At 36.9% G+C, this 18,530-nt stretch overlaps 1 pseudogene; it reads right to left on the bottom strand.

The window, feature by feature from the left end:
- Positions 1–17,399, bottom strand: part of LOC127680266 (NADH dehydrogenase [ubiquinone] 1 alpha subcomplex subunit 10, mitochondrial-like) — a 68,024-nt pseudogene extending 50,625 nt beyond the window's left edge.
- Between the last annotated feature and the right edge of the window lie 1,131 nt (positions 17,400–18,530).

Genomic DNA, 18,530 nt, shown 5'->3' with positions numbered 1-18,530 from the left:
TTCAAGAGTAATAAAGGATTTTAAGGCTAGAGATAGAGAAGGATTCACAAAAAGGAAAAGAGAAAGAAAACAGAATCAGGGATGGTTTGAATCTTCCTTTTCTACTTCTCCATGGCTTACAACATTAATTTCTACATTTCTTGGACCATTAATTATAATTCTGTTGCTCTTAATTTTTGGACCTTTTATTTTGAACAGATTGGTTGCTTTCATACAAGATTGTTTTCAGCAATCTCAGCCATCCACAATGGCAGTTGTTCATCATTATGGAACAATGCTTTAAGTACATATGCAGCATGCAACTTTGATATGTCCTTTGTGGCTTTGGTCTGAATGGGAAAAAGGTGTGCTATGAGGGCCGGTAGTCAAAGATGGGCCACTGATGTTTTATGTCTCTTCTAAGAACTAGGCATGTGCCAAAAGGCCATATTTATTCATAATAAACAGTAAAAGGCCATGTTTGTGCAAATAACCACAAGCAAGCTGCGCATGTCCTCAGAGATGGGTAAGAGAGAGCATAGACTTAGACCTAAGACAGTCACAGTTGCCAACCATGGCCGCCAGCCACCATAATTCCTGGGCAGGGCTATGGAGCATAAGTAAATTTTATGTCTCAGACCAGCTAATATTTTAAAAATATAAAAAGGAGAAATTTTACCCTTTGCTCAGCCTTGAGTGGGCTAATCAGACCTTGTTTTGCCACAATTGCCTAGCCTACCTGGAGTCTGCCCTTTCAGGTAAACCCAGTTTGTCCATGATTGCTGGATGGTTACAATCTTTGCCCTTTGCTCTTAATAATTGTAGGACTCTCTGAGCATGTGCTCACCTGGGGAGAAAACCTCACATAAATTCCACCATAATTTGAATAAGAGGTTCTGTACATAAATTCCACCATAATTTTAATAAGAGGTTGTAACAGAGAATGTCTACATGCAAATACACTAGGAACAATTATCTTAACTTTCACCATTTGTTATTAGCTTGCAGGGTTATGGAAAATTTTTAGACTTTAACTAAGCCATCTTTGAAGTTTTGACAAATTAAGTCAATATCTGCTGATTTTGCACTTGGGGTCCTGTAGTGTATATCTTTTTATGCCCTTCAGTTAATGGCTTCTGTAACCCCTTGGAATGTGCCCTGAGTTTTAGAAGTCTGTTGTTATCTCAGAAGCAGTTAAGCAGTCCTGTTACAAAAGGAATTCCAATAGCTCTGTAGTTATTGCCATTTGGAAACAATGGTAATCCTTGCATACTAGATGTATCTTTGAAACACTATTTGTCTTTCATACTATCTGAGTCTGGAGTATTCCTTCAGTGATTTGATTTTGGACCCTTACACTATGAAAATGAATGTGGTATTTACATAAACCTATACCTAAATAAAAACAGTTCAATAACGCAATACTTAATGTATCTTATGTCATGGTCCCTTTTGATAATCTGATGCTCTCCTCAGGAGAGAAAAACATATATGTCATATAACTTTTATGTTTAATTTCAAGGTCCTTGGAACTCTTAGTCCCAGATTAAAGTTCTTGACCATATGGATAAAATGCTTGATTATGAATCAGCAAATTGGGATTGGCATCTCTCTTTAAAGCTCATGAAGTTGGGTAAATTTTATAATTTTATAAATTAAAAATTTCAAGCATAAATATTGCTAATAATAATAATTAGCCCTCATACATAGACTAACCTATATTATCTGTAGTCAAATTATAATGGAATCCCAAGATGAGGTTGTTATTGAGAATAAAGTGTAATCTTTTCTATTGCATGTAATAATTCTGACTTCATTTATTGAAATATATGCTTATCTTTTCCTAGTCTGAAAAAAAAGTACTATGACATGCTGGTTTTTAAGTTTTTCTATTCTTACAAAGGACATTCTATGACTAATTTTTAAACCCACTTTTTGGGTATCTTATTGATATTTAAAAAATTACTTGCAGACATGTTCTCATATGTCTTAACTGCTTCCTAATTCTCCTTTTCAGGGAAAAAAATAAAGCAATGCTAAAAGTAACTTACCTGATAGAACCCTATTCAAGGGTTTCTTTTTTCCCCACTAAAAAGTAATATTCTTTATTGAAAGCTGAAATGATGTGGTTACACTTAAGGAATTTCAAACTGATGCCAAAAGTTAGCAAATCTTGAAATTATTTCAGTTGAATTTACTGCCTACATTTATTCATAACTTCCTTATTTATCTGAATCTGAGCCATTGAATGCAATGTACTACATCCCTGGAATCATTCTGTGGTTCTATTAGATAGCTCTCTTACCAAGTTCACCATGATATCCACGTTTTTCTACTCACTGATTTATGGGAAATAATGATGAAAATTAAGTAAGTTAATATAACAACCAATCACTAGGAATAATGAATGTTGACAGAGATTAGTGTAAATGGAGAATGGTTAATGTAGGATACGAATTAAGACTTGGTTATGCTAAAGTGGTCATGTAGGGGTAATGAGATATCAACAATCATAAATGGGAGTTTTGAATGTAGCCATCACTTTAATAAGCTATTAACAAACCCCAAGTGCAATAAAAGTTGTTGGTAGACACGAAACTGTGGTTTAGTGGCACATGGGGATGAGTCAGCCTTCCTTTGTGGTGCCTGTATTGCTACAGGCACAATGGCCAGCTGCCTGATTGCTGTTGAATCTTCCTGTATTTCATTTCAAATATGGATAATAAAGCACAAAACAAAGTCTATATTACACAAACTTCCTTTTGGTGAAATGCTGCCAACCTTGATTTTCCTCTCTAGTTACTACATCCAGATATGTCATTTGTATTATTCTTTTGCTCATGAGGACAAAAGAAAACAATGTTCTGATTTTCTTTCCTGCCTTCTAGTGATTTACCTGAACTTTGAAGTATATGCTGCTTAAAACAGGATATTGTATGTGTGCCTATGTGTGTTGCAGGGGGTGGGGTGTATGAGGAAATGTAGTGTGTAGATAGTAGTGTCAATTTATGGAATCTAAAGATTTATTAAAGACATTGTTTTGTTGGAAACTTTAAATTTAAGAATAGACAGCTAAAGCAACTAATGGGCTTTGTGCCTATAGTTGCGTGGTAGAATGGTTTTCCTATCCCAAGGATCATATTAGCTAACCTTGGTACACTTGCTCCATATCTATGTTTTTTTAAATATTTATTTGCACCTCAAATGTTTTCCCCTTTCTTGGTTTCTGCTCTGAAAATCCCCTATCCCATTCCACCTCCCCCTGTTCACCAACCTACCCACTCCTGCTTCCCTGGCCTGGTATTCCCCTACACTAGGTATTGAGCCTTCACAGGAAAAAGAGGCTCTCTTCCCATTGATGTCCAACAAGGCCATCCTTGGCTACACATGTTGCTGGAGCCATGGGTCCCTCCTTGTGTACTCTTTTGTGGGTGGTTTAGTCCCTGGGAGCTCTGAGTTAATGGTTGGTTGGTTCGTATTGTTGTTCCTGCTATGGGGCTGCAAATCCCTTCATCTCCTTGGGTCATTTCTCTCACTCCTACATTGGAGAACTGTGCTCAGTCCAATGGTTGATTGAGAGCATCTACTTCTATATTTGTCAAGCATGGTCAGAGCCTCTCAGGCGACAGCTTTAGCTCCTGTGTGCTGATGGAGACAGGAAGGATCATGTCCCAGCAGCTCCACTGTTCCTGTGCCTGGTTGGGCCCGCTTTGGACAGAGAGAAAGTAGCGATCTCACCCGTATCTATGTTTCTTACTTAGAGCAATAATTCTTGCTTATTAGTAATATTAATCAGAAAAGAAATCAGTGAATATTTGTGGGATGCAATATGTTGAACTTTTGCAACTAAAAACAAATTTCTAGTACTAGGAATCCGGTTTTTAAAATATAATTTATAATCTGGACTTCAAAACAGGATGTTGAACATTGTGAAATGCTTTTATATAACAATGTATAAATAAATAAATGCCTTTCTCAGAAATATGCCCTGCTTTTGTAACTTTAAGGCAGGACTATGATGATCAGTATTTATGGAATTTTCCAGTAATCATAGTCATTTCTCTGTGATCCTAATCTGGCATTTTAAGAAATAAGCATTTCTTAGCTATATCTTCTAATATCCCACCCTTTTTGATAGTCATTTTGCTTCTAAAGAGAATATATTTGTTTCAACACCTTCAACTCGCCTACTTTAATCATTTGTATCTCTTGTCTGCACATTGACATCTCCTGCCCACCCATGCATTGTCTATGTACTTTGATCTTTCTTTCTCTTCCCATTGAAGCCATTTACTGACTTCTGAATGATGTCTCATTCATTTGGATGTTTTTCACAAGAACTGCTCCCCCTCCCCAAGTCAAACACAGCAAGTATTTCATTTCACATGGGCATAGATATTAGATGTACTTTTTAATTCAAGTACTTTTTAAAACTTAATTTTGCAACATCGCTATATGTCTACTTCTATGAAACCTCATTAATGCACTTTTCTGTGCATTAGTCCTGTGAGAGTGATTTCTTGATTTTTACCTCCCTCTTGTTCAAAGAGAACATTCAAAACCACCTTAAATTTAAAACATGTTACAGTAAAATAAGTAGAATGAATACAGAATGTTCAAGAGTTGTGATATAGATAAGGATTTTTTTTTTCTGTTTCTGAGGTTTTTAAACAATTACAAGAACAATATTGTTTCACAAGTTAGAATTCTAAAGAGCATCAAGACCTGAAGCAAAGTAGTAATTGCCACTAGTAAGTGATAGATTAAAAGCAAGTGAGAGTTCCTAAAGTGCCTTGATGTATAAAATAATGGAGTGTGGTATTAGTGTAAAAAGGAAATTTGCTGAAATGATGTTGCTTTAATTCCATTATAGAAAAAGCTAACATCGTTGAATAAGTAATATTGTCTCTTGTTCTCTCTAAAAATGAACATTGCATTTTTTTAAAAAACTCTTAATGTGGTATAACAAAGAAGCTCATTCAACAGAAGTGGCCAGTGACATTTCGTCTGTAAAGGTAGCAGAATATCATGATGGGATTTTAATGGGAAATAAATATATTGAAAACATCACTAGTGTATAAAATTACATGTCTTTTTATAGAAGTATACTTCAAAGGGAAAGTTTAAGGGAAAAAGAACATGTCTACCAGTAGGTTCATTTTTAAAAATTGTCTTTCAAATAGATACTTACATGGAACATAAAAGAATTTCTTTGGATATCCTGTCTAAAATTGCAAGGGTTCCCTTAACAATATTGTCAACAGCAATCCTGGTATTTTTCTGGTGCCATATTAATGGATATGAATGTTCTATGTCTGTGTTTCTATATATCTTATGCCCATGTTATAGCACATACTCCATTCTTTGAATGTTTTCTTCTTTTCCTAACTTTCTTTAAGCATATATTTTTGTCCTTGTTATAATACAAAAGAAAATTCTGGAACCCAGGGACAGAATTATTCCTGTTGCATTTTTCTATCTCTGAAGCAAATGACAAAAGTAAACCTTGATTTTATACAAGTTAAAATTGTTCAAGAATGTTTTTGAGAAATGTGCACCATATTTGTGTATTAATCATCTTTGTTCTTTCCCTCATTCTGTGTATATTTGTTCCCTGAAGTATGGGGCTAGTTTTTGTTTTGTATCAAACAGGAAAAAAAAAACATGTTGTCCAGTTATGGCCTGAAATGTTCTCCAAGAACATCCAATAATTTTATCATATCATGAGCCAAATGAGTCTCCTGAAACACCATAAAATTATCATATATTTTGGCTCCATGGAAGGTCCTCATAAAACCTATATTTGTCAAGACTCCTCAAAAAGTTCACTATCCGTGAGTCTAAGAAAACCATATCATTTTCTAGTTCCAACCATTTGCCTTAGAATTAATTGTCTTTAAATGCTGAATAGTATTCCATTGTGTAAATATACCACATTTTCTGTATCCATTCCTCCATTGAGGGACATCCGGTTCTTTCCAGATTCTGGCTATTATAAGGCTGCTATGAACATAGTGGGAGCCTTACATCTTGCGAGTGTGTGTGTGTGTGTGTGTGTGTGTGTGTGTGTGTGTGTGTGTGGTGTATATGAGGGATTGCACATACACATGAGTTTGCATGTTGAAGCCAGAAAGCATTAGTATTCTTCCTTTGATGCTCTTTACAATAGTTTTTTGAGAGTGCCTCTTTCACTGAAGCTGAAATTGCTTTTCAGCTAAGATGGCTGGCTGGTGAGCTTCAGGGCTATACTTTTCTTCTTTTTTCAACCCTGGGGTTATGAATGTGGCTGGTTAACCTCAACTTCAGCAATAGGTCTGCGGTTTTAAACATAAGACTTCTAGCTTTTACAGACCAGACTGTTACTCACTAAGCCATGTTTTTATCTGCTTACATATCAACTTCTTAGTGTATGTTTTAGTGAATCGAGGTACATTGCTTCAAATGTCTGAAAATGTATGTTGCAAATAATTAAAACAATGTCTAAGTATATGAAAGAGTTGTTTAAAGTGAATTTAATCTCTAGGCATAACCTCTAAAACTTCAATTCCACTTTAGTTATATTAATTTTACATCTACTAAGTGGCATAAAAATTCAAATCTTTAAGAAGCAATGGCTTTAGGATGAACCATGAGTTCTCATAGTCCTTAGATGAAAAGTTTTATAAATTTCCCACTGAGATGATGGAAGATGATGGACTTGTCCAAACTGTGGAGGACTAAAGCTGTAATAACATTTAACCACTGATAATGATTATGAATACCTTGTTGGTATTTATTATCTCACTTGAGTTTGTACTTAGAGACCACAGTCAAATGCAGAAGGCTGAACAAGTCCATTTAAATCGTTACAGGCATGACTTGGTTTTGTGAAATTTAAATATATGGTAACCAAGTTAACTAACTGTTCGTATTTGGTAGAATTTTTAATTTTACTTTTATTAGATATTTTCTTTATTTACATTTCAAATGTTATCCTCTTTCCTCGTGTCCCCTCCAAAACCCACATCCCATTCCCCCTCCCCCTGTTCACAAACCCACCCACTCCTGCTTCCATGTCCTGGCATTCCCTTACACTGGGGCATCTAGCCTTCTCAGGACCAAAGGCCTCCCCTCCTATTGATGTCAGTTAAGGCCATCCTCTGCTACATATGCTGCTGGAGCCATGGGTCCTTCTATGTGTATTCTTTGGATGGTGGTTTAGTCCCTGGAAGCGCTGGGTATACTGGTTGGTTCGTGTTGTTGTTCCTCCCATGGGGCTGCAAACCCCTTCAGCACCTTGGGTCCTTTCTCTAGCCGCTCCATTGGGGACCCTGTGCTCAGTCCATTGGTTAACTGTGAACATCTACTTCTGTATTTGTCAGGCACTGGTAGAGACTCTCAGGAGACAGCTTTATCAGGCTCCTATCAGCAAATACTTGTTGGCATCTATAATAGATGCAATGGATCACCAGGGATGGGGATGGGGTGGGGTGGGGAGGGGTAGTCTCTTGGCCAGTCTCTGCTCCACACTTTGTCTCTGGATCTCCTCCCATGGGTATTTTTATCTCCCTTCTAAGAAGGATCAAAGTATCCACATTTTGCTCTTTCTTCTTCTTGAGCTTCATGTAGTCTGTGAATTATATCTTGGTATTCCAAGCTACTAGTCCAATATCCACTTATTAGTGAGTGCATACCATGTGTGTTCTTTTGTGAATGGGATTTCTCACTCAGGATGATATTTTCAAGTTCCATCCATTTGCCTAAGAATTTCATGTTTTAAATAGCTGAGTAGTACTCAATTGTGTAAATGTACATTTTCTGTATCCATTCCTCTGTGAAGGGACATCTGGGTTGTTTCTAGCTTCTGGATACTATAAATTAGGCTGCTATAAACCTAGTGGAGCATATGTTTTTATTACATGTTGGGGCATCTTCTGGGTATATGCCCAGGAGTGGTAAACCTGAGTCATCAGGTAGTACTATGTCGAATTTTCTGAGGAACCGCCAAATTGATTTCGAGAGTGGTTGTGTCAGCTTGCAAACCCACCATCAATGGAGGAGTATTCCTCTTTCTCCACATCTTGGCCAGCATGTGCTGTCCCCTGAGGCATTCTGAGTGGCGTAAGGTAAAATCTCAGTGTTGTTTTGATTTGCATTTCCCTGATGTCTAAGGATGTTAAACATATCTTTAGGTGCTTTCCAGCCATTCACTATTCCTCTTTTGAGAATTCTTTGTTTAGCTTTGTTCTCCATTTTTAATAGGGTTATTTGGTTCTTTGGTGTCTAACTTCTTGAGTTCTATGTATATATTGCATATTAGCCCTCTATGGGTTGGACTTGAGCTTGGTACAAGGAAATAAGAATGGATTGATTTGTCTTCTTTTACATGCTAACCTCCAGTTCAACAAGTACCATTTGTTGAAAATGCTGTCTTTTTTTTAAATACTGGATGGTTTTAGCTCCTTGGTCAAAGATCAAATGCCCATAGGTGTATGGGTTTATTTTTGGGTCTTCAATTCTATTCCATTGATCTACCTGCCTGTCACTGTACTGATACCATGCAGTTTTTATCACAATTGCTCTGCAGTATAGCTTGAGGTCAGGGATAGTGATTCTGCCAGAAGTTCTTTTATTGCTAGGATCATTTTCACTATGCTGGGCTTTTGTTATTCAAGATGAATTTGGAAATTGCTCTTTCTAACTATATGAAGAATTGAGTTATAATTTTGATGGAGATTAGATTGAATCTGTAAGATTAAAGGCTAAGATTAAAAATTCAGGACATAGCAGGTGTTGGAGAGGGTGTGGAGAAAGAGGAACACTCCTCCACTGCTGGTGGGGTTGCAAATTGGTACAACCACTCTGGAAATCAGTCTGGCAGTTCCTCTGAAAACTGGGCACCTCACTTCCAGAAGATCCTGCTATACCATTCCTGGGCATATACCCAGAGGATTCCCTACCATGTAATAACGATACATGCTCTACTATGTTCATAGCAGCCCTATTTATAATTGCCAGATGCTGGAAAGAACCCAGGTATCCCTCAACAGAAGAGTGGATGCAAAAAATGTGGTATATCTACACAATGAAGTACTCTTCAGCCATTAGAAACAATGAATTCATGAAATTCTTAGGCAAATGGATGGAGCTAGAGAACATCATACTAAGTGAGGTAACCCAGACTCAAAAGGTGAATCATGGTATGCACTCACTAATAAGTGGATATTAACCTAGAAAACTGGAATACCCAAAACATAGTCCACACATCAAATGAGGTACAAGAAGAAAGGAGGAGTGGCCCCTTGTTCTGGAAAGACTCAGTGAAGCAGTATTTGGCAAAACCAGAACGGGGAAGTGGGAAGGGGTGGGTGGGAGGACAGGGGGAGAGAAGGGGGCTTGCGGGACTTTCGGGGAGTGGGGGGCTAGAAAAGGGCAAATCATTTGAAATGTAAATAAAGAATATATCTAATAATAATAAAAAAAACATCAGGTAGAGCTTGGGGGATCTTGTGAACTGGCAGAGGAATAGGTCTTAATGAGACAGAGGGGTGAAAGACACCATAAGAAGATGACCTATAGAGTCAACTAACCTGTGCACCATGTGTACTCACAGAGACTCAACCACCAACCAAAGCGCATGCAAGGGCTGGGATTGGCACTCTTTTGTAGCAGATGTGCAGCTTGGTATTCATATGAGGCTCCTAACATTTGGAAAGGGGCTATCTGTCTCTAACCTTAGTGACTGCCATTCGATCTCCCTACCCCTAGCTGGACTGCCTGGTTGGACCTCAGTGGTATGGAAGTTCTTTGTGCTCTTGATACTTGATGTCCCAGGATATAGTGGTACCCAAGGGTGGGGAAGTTCCACTTCTCACAGGAGAAGGAGAAAGGGTAAGAGAAGGAGGGATTTTTAACAGTGGGACTGGAAAGAGAGGAGGGAGGGGCTGCAATCCAGTAGTAAGTAAATACATTTATTAATGAAAGAAATTACAGGAGAATTTTATATATAAGGTGACACTAAAAACCCTGGATTGCCAGATAGTGTAGGCTATTAAAAACACTGCATAATACAGAGGCAGCACTCTCTTAATCTTTGGAAAAATGAAATAAACAATTTTTCTCTGTAAGGTCATCAACATAACTGGGTACTTTTTTAATTATAAAATTATCATACCAGTTATTAACCATCATTATCTCATTTGAAACAAAGTATGTTTTTGTTGGATTTCCTTTTGCCTTATATCCCCCATATCCTGCGACTTTTGAATCTTTTCATTTTTGGACCTATATTACAAGATATGTGGTATGACATTATGGTGAGATAGACATTGGACAGAGAACATACATTCTTTTTTTTTTTTTTTACTCATTGACAAGAATAGTATCAGTCATTACAGTTACAGAACTTTGATTTGCATGACACTTTGCAATTAATCCAGAACTAGATGGGTTTTCAGGAGGAGTCAAAGTGTTGCAAGCATAGGATTAAATGGTATCAATTAAGGGATAGGGACTCATCTTAGTTAATCATTATTAGAACATACAACATAATCTTGTAAAAAATTAGGAGGAAGGTGTACAGAATCTCCATACCTTTAATTTCAGTACTAAAAGGGACAATCCAAAAGGTGGCTATAAATTTAAGACTAAAAGAAGACTACCAGAAAAGGCTGTCAGAAAAAAATAGAATGAAATAATAAATGAATAATATGTAATTAGGCTTATTTTACTAAAAAATGAACTGATTTTTTGGTCATTCTTAAATAGTACAGTTTGTGTTAGCAGGCAATACTTTATACATCTCCAAAATCATAAAAAAATTTATCAAATTATTAGTTTTATATTTAGTAGGGTGAGTAAAGTTTATAGTGGATATAGTCTTAAATACTGTGTACTTTCTTCTCAACGGTTGCTAATAGTGATTTTATCTTACATTCTGATCTTCTTAGGATATGAGTCAGTGCTAGAAAGGCATTGGCATAAAACTCTTCATATGACCTAAAATACAGTTTAAAAGCATAAACTATTCATATTGTTTGTTCTGAACTGTATGAAATACCCATTTCATTCATTCATTTATAAGTTTCATTTTATTTCCTTTCATTTCTGTTTATTTATTCTTTTAAAATAAATTAATACCAAACAGTAATCATTCTGTATTCACAGTAGAGATCATTCTGTGTTTTTAAACAATTTGTTGTTGATTTTTTATGACTCATCTTCACTGCTGTAATCTTCCACACTTAGGTCATCACCTTCTGCTGCATCTCCTCGGTCTGCTTCTTCAACACCTCTCTTGGTCTTCCCATAGTCTCCTTTCGAATTTCATACCCTAAACCCACATTCATACCCACACATATACACACATATATAAATACTAAAAGCTAGAAAGGAATGTTCATAGGAAAGTGAACATATGATATTTATCTTTGATTCTAGGTCATCTTGCTGTGTTTAATACTTTATATATCTATCTATTTTATGAAGATTTCCAGTTTCATTTCTTTACACCAGAATAAATTCCATTGACTACATATATTGCAATTTTATTATTCATTCACCTGTTTTTGGGCATCTAGACTGAGATAAGATGGGATCTGAAAGTATTTTTGATTCATATTCCCTTGATAGCTCAGAATGTTGAACACCTTTTCAGTACTTATGGACTTTTGCTACTAACATTTATTTTTATGAAACACAAAGTCTTGAAAAATACTACACACTGAAAATTGCTATTCAACTTGTTTCACATCAGGGCCCCAGTGTAGGGGAATGCCAAGGCTTAAAGTTCGGAGTAGGTGAATCGTTGGGGGAGTACCTCATAGAGATAAGGATAGGAGAGATTGGATAGGGGATTTCCAGGGGAGACCTGGAAAGAGGATATCATTTGAAATGTAAATTAAAAATATCCAATGAAAGGAAAAGAAAATAATGTATTTTCAATGGATACTTTAAACATTGTGGTTATTTATCCATTATTTGTTTGTGTGTATGTGCATGTGTATGGGGGCATAATAAGACAAAAGAGGACTTGAGTTGTCCGGAGCTGAAGTTACAGGCAGTTGTGAGCTGTCATATGAATGTTGAGAACTAAACTCTAGTCCTCTGCAAGATTAATAAGTACTCTTAACCACTGCATCATTTCTGCAGTCCCCCTTTTTGTTCAATATCATGTAACTTGTACTTTGAATCTCATTATTTTTTTGCAAAACTTTCTATCTCACCTCGATTCCCTAAGTACTTTAGCTAATCTCAATGAAATTATTTTTTGTAAGGCATATTTTTCAGTGTACTTCAGGGTGATTGAGAGTATTACTGATGTTTTTTTTTTTCCTGGATCCACTTAGTATCCCCCTCTTTCCTTGTTAACACCAAAATGTTCTCCACAACTTGTCATAGTTCCGCTTCTTTTTATAAAAATATAAATAACCACCTTCTTTACATGTAATTATATACGGTTTTACCTAGTGTCTACTTGTCATAGTTGCCCATTGTTGTCATAGAGACCCAACAATCCTTACTTCAGGATTTATGAGGACTTCTTAAACCATTTCCAAAATGATTTCCAACCTTGCTCAGATTTCATAAAACCATTGTTGGCAGCAGCATCATTCTCTTTGACTAGAACAGAGATGTGCATCTACCACAATTTGACCAACATTTTCTATATATATACATTTTTCCCCTTTCCCTTGCCTTTCCCTTAATAATTTTAGAGCTATTGTTAGCATACTGAAGATAGTATTTAGGATACTGTTCCCCATTTGTTCTAGTGTGGGCTATTTATTTAATATATGTTTTACAACTACCCCTCTCTGCTTTCTGTCAATTACATTTATGGTGTGTGTCTGGTACTGGTTTCTTGGACCAAGGCACTTGAAATAATCAAATATTTAAATTGTGTAACAGCTTATTAATATTTTGTGCACATTCATACTACTGACTTCATGAAGATATATTTTATACAACTATTTCATATAATTTGACCATGCTCCCTCCCATTAGTCCTCATTCTCCCTTTTCTTTTTCTTTCCTCTCTCCTCTGCTCATTAGTGTCCCAGAATTTTGCATCTACTTTTATATTACAAAAGGAAAAATATGATATTTATGTTCTTATGCTTTAAGTCACTTAAAATGATTATCTCCTGTTGCATCCATTTCTACAAATAGCAATTTCATTTTTTCTTTATGACTTCTTGAATTTCTATTTTTGCAAGTATTGCATTTTCTTTATTCTACTGTGGACAGACAAGAAGCTGATTCTAGAATTTAGATATTTTGAATAGTACTGCAATAACCACTAACATGCAAGAAACTCTGATATATTGACTGTTTTTTGAGTCCTTTATGTATATACTCAGAAGAAATATCACTGTTTCATATGTCATTTCTACTTTCAGGTTTTGAAGATACTGTATCATTTTTCCATCCTGGCTGAACTAATGTCCATTCCAATTAGCAGTGTATAGTGGTTCTCCTTTCCCTACATTCTTACATGTTGGGAAATGAGCTGTGCACAGGTAGCATGGTTCCAGGTTGAGCACCGACTTTGTACCCAGCAACTAGGTTGGCAGCTTCCACCTACATGGGACAGAAGTTTGGTCACACCCCTTGGGCCCCTTGCTCCTGTTGCGGTTTCAGCCCCCACAGCCTCTCACCCCACAGGTGTGTGGCTCTCAGTTATATAAGAGCAGCACTAAGCCTTCCCACATGTAAATAAGGTTTCCCCAAGCTCTCAGTCCAAGACAATGAGAAGTGCCTCCTGTCAACTCCTGATTTACCCCCAAAACTATATAAATCCTATCCTGGGAATTAAAGATGTGCTAGAACTACTCCATCACCTGAGAGAGCTTCTGTCATGAGAGCTGTAATATTTGGGAAGAGGTCCGCTCTCTGGAAACACCAACAGCATCTCTGCTGCACTCCCCCTTGGCTAGGTGGCCTTTCATCTGCCTACCAGACCCGACTCAGCTTAGGGGAACACTGGTAACCAAGATGGCAGCACAGCAAAGATGGAGGTGGAGCCAGCTGCAGCAGCACAAGCAACTTTCTTCTCTACTCACCTCTCTTCCTTCTGCCAGAATTCTCACACCTGGCTGGGCATCTGCCCCAGGTACACAGGCCCATGTTCACAAGCATGTATTATTACTTGCTTTTATTTTTTAACTGTAAATGATGAGCTATATTTGAAAGACAGACGATACATATACACTGACGACAATATCCTTTTTCCTTTAATCTTCATGTATATGTTTATTAAATTCTAAATGCTCACATATGTAGTTGTGCCAATAGATATATATTTTAGAATATAAAAACATAAGTTTTTAGGATTATGTTTTTTTAATAAATATTTTTTATTAGATATATTTTTTATTTACATTTTTTTGTCTTTTTTTATTCGATATATTTTTTATTTACATTTCAAATGATTTCCCCTTTTCTAGGCCCCCACTCCCCGAAAGTCCCATAAGCCCCCTTTTCTCCCCCTGTCCTCCCACCCACCCCTTCCCACTTCCCCGTTCTGGTTTTGCCCTATACTTCTTCACTGAGTCTTTCTAGAACAAGGGGCACCTTCTCCTTTCTTCTTGTACCTCATTTGATGTATGGATTATGTTTGGGGTATTCCAGTTTTCTAGGTTAATATTCACTTATTAGTGAGTGCATACCATCAGTCACCTTTTGAGTCTGGGTTACCTCACTTAGTATGATGTTTTCTAGCTCCATCCATTTGCCTAAGAATTTCATGAATTCATTGTTTCTAATAGCTGAATAGTACTCCATTGTGTAGATATACCACATTTTTTGCATCCACTCTTCTGTTGAGGGATACCTGGGTTCTTTCCAGCATCTGGCAATTATAAATAGGGCTGCTATGAACATAGTAGAGCATGTATCCTTATTACATGGTGGGGAATCCTCTGGGTATATGCCCAGGAGTGGTATAGCAGGATCTTCTGGAAGTGAGGTGCCCAGTTTTCGGAGGAACCACCAGACTGATTTCCAGAGTGGTTGTACCAATTTGCAACCCCACCAGCAGTGGAGGAGTGTTCCTCTTTTTCCACATCCTCTCCAACACCTGCTGTCTCCTGAATTTTTAATCTTAGCCATTCTGACTGGTGTAAGGTGAAATCTCAGGGTTGTTTTGATTTGCATTTCCCTAATGACTAATGAAGTTGAGCATTTTTTAAGATGCTTCTCCGCCATCCGAAGTTCTTCAGGTGAGAATCCCTGTTTAACTCTGTACCCCATTTTTTAATAGGGTTGTTTGGTTTTCTGGAGTCTAACTTCTTAAGTTCTTTATATATATTGGATATTAGCTGTCTATCTGATGTAGGATTGGTGAAGATATTTTCCCAATTTGTTGGTTGCCGATTTGTCCTTTTGATGGTGTCTTTTGCCGTACAGAAACTTTGTAATTTTATGAGGTCCCATTTGTCAATTCTTGCTCTTAGAGCATACGCTATTGGTGTTCTGTTCAGAAATTTTCTCCCTGTACCAATGTCCTCAATGGTCTTCCCCAGTTTCTTTTCTATTAGCTTCAGAGTGTCTGGCTTTATGTGGAGGCCCTTGATCCATTTGGATTCGAGCTTAGTACAAGGCGATAAAGATGGATCAATTCGCATTCTTCTGCATGCTGACCTCCAGTTGAACCAGCACCATTTGTTGAAAAGGCTATATTTTTCCATTGGATGTTTTCAGCCTCTTTGTCGAGGATCAAGTAGATATAGGTGTGTGGGTACATTTCTAGACCTTCAATCCTGTTCCATTGATCCTCCTGCCTGTCACTGTACCAATACCATGCAGTTTTTAACACTATTGCTCTGTAGTATTGCTTGAGGTCAGGGATACTGATTCCCACAGAATTTCTTTTTTTGCTGAGAATAGTTTTAGCTATCCTGGTTTTTTGTTATTCCAGATGAATTTGATAATTGCTCTTTCTAACTCTGTGAAGAATTGAGTTGGGATTTTGATGGGTATTGCATTGAATCTGTATATTGCTTTTGGCAAAATGGCCATTTTAACTATATTGATTCTACTGATCCATGAGCATGGGAAGTTTTCCCATTTTTTGAGGTCTTCTTCCATTTCCTTCTTCAGAGTCTTGAAGTTCTTGTCATACAGATCTTTCACATGTTTGGTAAGAGTCACCCCAAGATACTTTATACAGTTTGTGGCTATTGTGAAGGGGGTCATTTCCCTAATTTCTTTCTCAGCCTGCTTATCCTTTGAGTATAGGAAGGCCACTGATTTGCGTGAGTTGATTTTATAACCTGCCACTTTGCTGAAGTTGTTTATCATCTGTAGGAGTTCTCTAGTGGAGTTTTTTGGGTCACTTAGGTAGACTACACCAATACTCTTCAAAATATTCCACAAAATAGAAACAGAAGGATCCCTACCCAATTCCTTCTACGAAGCCACAATTACGCTGATACCAAAACCACACAAAGATCCAACAAAAAAAGAGAACTTCAGACCAATTTCCCTTATGAACATCGATGCAAAAATACTCAATAAAATTCTTGCCAACCGAATCCAAGAACACATCAAAACGATGATCCACCATGATCAAGTAGGCTTTATCCCGGGAATGCAGGGTTGTTTCAATATACAGAATTCCATCAATGCAATCCACTACATAAACAAACTCAAAGAAAAAAACCACATGGTCATTTCATTGGATGCTGAAAAAGCATTTGACAAAATTCAGCATCCTTTCATGCTTAAAGTCTTGGAGAGAACAGGAATTCAAGGCCCATACCTAAACATAGTAAAAGCAATATACAGCAAACCGGTAGCCAGCATCAAACTAAATGGAGAGAAACTTGAAGCAATCCCACTAAAATCAGGGACTAGACAGGGCTGCCCCCTCTCTCCTTATCTTTTCAATATTGTACTTGAGGTACTAGCTCGGGCAATTCGACAACATAAGGAGGTCAAAGGGATACAAATTGGAAAGAAAGAAGTCAAACTATCATTATTTGCAGACATGATAGTCTACCTAGGATTATGTTTTTAAATGAGAATGAGAACTTCAAAGTTTCACAAAGCGGACACATAGACATGCTTGCTGTTAAGTCACATGTGTCACACAGCACACTCACCAGGACATACTATTAAAGTCTCAGGTGTCACACTGTACACTCACCTGGACATGTTGTTAAGTCACAGGTGTCTCACTCCACCACTGAAGTTCTGACTGAAGAGACTGGGGAAAGATGAGAACCTGTGTTTCCACCAACTCATGCTGTAATTAGCAGCACCAAATTTTAAAAAATTGCATTGTTCTGTCAATCATTCTTGCAATATCACTTTTACATCTTTGTACTAACAATTGGGAGATTATTTTCATGCAAGGGTACATCTAGTCTCACACTCTTTTAGAGACAACCATTTCTGCCATCAGGCAATGACATACCTCTCATGCTGTCAATCCCCATGTTAAACATTCTCACTGATATTGTAATAATCTGAAACCAATCACTGCTATTGTATCCATCTCAAAACTGTGTAGCCCATCTGAAGCTAATCTTTAGATGCAACCTCAGATGCTGGAGTAGTTTTCAGATAATCTCAGTACTGAGTATCAGTTTCTCTGAGTTCCAATGAGATCTATTACTTCCTTTCTTAAGTCTAGCCATTTAGATTGAGGTAAGATATAATTTCAGTACAATTTCTTCTGATGCCTGGTAATGTTAAACATTATTTTATAGGTCTATCTATCACCTGTACTTTGTATTTTTGAATTACTTGTCACCATCATTAGTATAGTACATTTATTGCTTGTGCTGTTTGATTTTTATGTATTAAATATTTTGAGCTCCTTGCACATTCTAATTATTTTAATTTTGTGTAGCAAGCACATTTTTTTCTGTTCTTTTTATAAAATGTGTTCTTGTTTAAAGGTTTTGTGGGATGGAAGAGATTTAAAATTCTATCCAATACTAAACCATTGTAATCCTGAACTCTGCTCTTATCTGTCAGATCAGAGCCCAAGAATAGCGTCATATGAGAATTCTGAGTGCTTGTGAGGAAAAAAAAAAAAAACTTCAAGAAAACAAGATAAGAGTCTTGTAATCTTGGAATTTTTATCCTTGGATTTCATTTTTGTGCTCTTCCCAGGTGTAGCAAATAGTAATGTGCTTATTTCAGATTATTAATGACATCTGGCTATTGCTGTTTGTTTATAATCCTCTATGGAAAAACATGATTTTAGCACATGCTGCTTTCCCTTGTGGACTGGATACAGCTTGAACTCTTGAACCCTTCACTCATGTGACCTTTCTTAACACCGACTCTAAATTGTGTGAGTCTCTGAATAAAGTTGGCTATTTTATGAGACTTTAGTCTGTATCATTTATCAGCCTCTTTCTCCCAAGTTACAATACCTTTAGAGCAGTAAACAATTACCTTCAACTGTTTTCCATATTTATTCCTTCTCTCAGCTTCAGAGTTTCAGGTATCATTTTAAATCCATTTGGAACTGTTTGTACAGGGTAAGAGCTAGGGATCTAGTTAAACTTTTTTTTTTAAAGTGGCTATCAAATATTTCCAGCACAATTTGTTTTATT

This window comes from Apodemus sylvaticus, chromosome 3 (assembly GCF_947179515.1).
Source record: "Apodemus sylvaticus chromosome 3, mApoSyl1.1, whole genome shotgun sequence".
Taxonomy (NCBI): domain Eukaryota; kingdom Metazoa; phylum Chordata; class Mammalia; order Rodentia; family Muridae; genus Apodemus; species Apodemus sylvaticus.
The sequence above is the reverse complement of the archived record's forward strand: the minus strand, read 5'-3'. Positions and strand labels throughout refer to the sequence as shown.